The sequence below is a fragment of the Octodon degus genome, unplaced genomic scaffold (assembly GCF_000260255.1).
Source record: "Octodon degus isolate 3935 unplaced genomic scaffold, OctDeg1.0 scaffold00022, whole genome shotgun sequence".
Lineage (NCBI taxonomy): Eukaryota > Metazoa > Chordata > Mammalia > Rodentia > Octodontidae > Octodon > Octodon degus.
The window spans coordinates 8,961,557-8,964,616 of NW_004524598.1; the positions used below are offsets into that span (position 1 = coordinate 8,961,557).

The 3,060-nt window shown below is 43.6% G+C and overlaps 1 protein-coding gene across 1 annotated transcript in view; it reads left to right on the top strand.

The window, feature by feature from the left end:
- The first annotated feature begins 1,622 nt into the window (after positions 1 to 1,622).
- Positions 1,623 to 3,060, top strand: part of Ube2j1 (ubiquitin conjugating enzyme E2 J1) — a 29,859-nt gene continuing 28,421 nt past the window's right edge. Inside the window, exon 1 of the mRNA XM_004628208.3 lies at positions 1,623 to 1,762. The gene's annotated coding sequence lies outside the window, so the exon portion shown is untranslated. The remainder of the gene's footprint in view (positions 1,763 to 3,060) is intronic.

The following is a 3,060-nucleotide window of genomic DNA, read 5'->3' on the forward strand; positions in this document are numbered from 1 at the left end:
CGACCCCCGCGGACGGCAGGTGCCGGGGAGGTCCGCGGGGTCCCGGCGGCCGCGGCGCCGGCCTGTGTGCTCCGCGCCGACGCGGCCCGTCCCTGCCGCCGGACCAGACCGCATTCCCTGAGTCTCTCGTATCGGAGCATTTTTCGCTTCAGTATACCTTTGTGCAGAATTGGGGGCGAATAGAATTACACAAGAAAGTGTTCTGTCACCAAGCCATTTCGCCAAAGAGCTGGAAAACTAATTGACCTGTGTATGAGAGACCTAGCCGTACTGTTTGCCAGACTGCCCGATATGATACACATCTGAATTCACTGATTTCTTAACTATACTTAATGTCCCTGGACCATTCAGAAATGGCACGGACAATCCTAGCCTCCAGTTATTTTTTGGTGTTAAAAATGCAACAGAAGCACCAGCTCTGTAAAGCTAGGGCAGGCTTGAAACGAATCACTGAGTAGTATAGATGAGATTTACTCTGGTTCCAATGTGTCAAGAGGAAGAAACTCCAAAGTTTAGTTCTTAATGCTGCATCTTGGGGTGTTAGTAATTGTTTACCAATTCTTGCTCCTGCTCATATTGTCTTTCCATAATTGCTTCTGAGTAGGAATCAAGATTAGCGTCCTTCTAGGATGAGCTGACATTGTGAATCTATTTTTTAAGAACTATTTCAGAATGTGCAAAAACTCCAGAAAAGCCTCTGGATATTAATTGAGCAGAGCTTTCTTAGTTTGAGTGTTGTCAGAACCAACCAACCAACAAAACAAAAACTTAGCCTATCAACCGTGTAGAATCGCCCATAGTATTTTGGGGATTGTAGGTCCCTTTAAAAATCTGGTGGAGGCTGGGGCCTCTGCGGGAACATTTACACGATGCGATTTCATTGGTTCACAAACTCTTCCAGGAAGAGAAAAGATCAAAGAGAAAGAGAAACGATGGTTATCAAGATTTGATGGTAAAATGATTGAACTGTTTAGATTGTGACAGATTTGAGAAAACTGGTAAAATTATATAGTGAGTGCTCAGCCACATGATTCCTAATAAGCAGAGGCGCTTAATGAAATGGCCAAAGAATAATGCAGTGAAATTTGGGTGAAGTAGTTATGGGTTCCAAGAGAGGGGTTGTAGTGACAGGACCTTGCTCGGTATTGATAGACTGTTATGGCAGACATGATTAGCTTTAAAAGTTTTCCAGAATTTTATGTATTTCCAAAGTATGTGACCTATTATCAGCAGGTTGCGCTTTGGTTGGCATCCTTATGGCAACTTAATAAATTGCAGCATTTTTTTTGGTTTCATTTGCTGGAGGTAGTACTGCTGTTTAAAAGGATTTTTTAAAATCTTTTTTTGTTGCCAGACATGGTGGTACATGCCTGTAATCTCAGCGCTCAGGAGGCTGAAGCAGTAGGATTGCTGAAGGTTCAAGGCCAGCCTGAACTAAGTAGCAAAACATTCTTTTAAAAAACAAAACAACTAAAAACTCCCCAGTTTTTGTTGTTGTTATTGTATAGATCATTTGGAGTTCATGGGGATGCTGAAATGGATGTGATATAGGACTTATTGGAAATGCTGGGAGGCATAATGAAAATGCTTCCTTTTATTTATTTTTAGATTGCTAAGGAAGTGATTAAAAACATCACACATCCTCTGTCTGATGTGGGGCTTTGTTACAAGTATGGATGGGAAAATGAAGTGAAGACAATACAGATCACTGGTTAAAGACCGGTGTATTAGTGTGCACCTAGTGAATTTGTTCATGTCAGAGGTGGGAAAACACTTTTTCCGCATGATTTTTCTGGAGTGGACTTGCTGTGGTGAACAAAGCTCTGTGCAGGTGGCCTCATAAACCTGTGACTGACATAGCTGTATCTGGATCGAACTTCCTGAACCCTGTCAGGTCTCCTCTGGCCAGGGTATTAGAATATTACAGTTCAACCTGCGTATAAAGAATCTCCTTTGGCAGCCTGCGAAGGGGGTCGGGAGCATGCGCAGCACACGCGGGCAATGGGGGCATAGGAGACGGGCGCAGATACCCACTCTCTCCACTAGACTTACAAGTGCCCTTTCACACTGTTGTGTCACCAGCACCTTCATGCCGATCATTCCAACTTGAGTGTGCAACTCAGAGATTCCTCTGGTGGCTCGTGACTCACTCTTCACCCAGATTTTTCATAGACTGAAAAGCCAAACTAAGTTCTACGACCCAGACTCATCCGTTTTTTCACTTCTCCCAATCTTGCGCCTCACCCTAATATTTCTTATACTATTGGTTAACAACACTTAGGTACCTGTCTGAGCCTTTTTTCTTTTTCTTCAAGTACTGGGGCTTAAACCTGCGGCTTAAAAATGCTCTAGAACCCCAGCCCTGGAGTCTTCTTTGATTTCTTGGCCAACTACTTTGCTTTGCTCCTACCTAAAAACAATAAAACACACACACACACACACACACACACACACACACACACACGCACATATGGATTCCATAATCAGTCACTGTTTTTTGTTTTTGTTTTTTTTTCGGAACCGGGGATTGAACTCAGGACCTCGTGTTTGCCAGGCAAGTGCTTATTCTACTGAGCTATCTCCCCGACCCCCAGTCACTGTTGTTACCAGATTGTTTAAAACAAAAACTGACTCCTCAAATTGAAAAAAAATTCAGTACTTTTCTGATAGCTGTGGATGAAGTTCAAAGTGTACTATTTAGTTTAGCCTACAGGGCTGCTCAGGATCTGACCCTGGCCTTCCCCCAGCCTCTTTGCCTGATGTTCTTTGGCATTTTCACAGTCTGCCAGTTTTACCTGAACCACTGTCCAGGCAGTAGCCTTTCTCAGTGCTACATCCAGGTTCCTATTGGAACCTCTGTGTGGATCGCCTTCCACATCATCCACCTGAAGTTCCTATTTTTTTAAGTTTCTTTAAGGCTCACCCTTTCCCAGCTCCTCTGTGCAGACTAAGCTAGTCCCTATTCTTATTCATACCTGGCCAGTATTGCCATTTTGCATTGTGATGAACTTATGGAGGGCAGAAAGATGATTTTGGTTATTCTCTACCTCTGACTCTGAC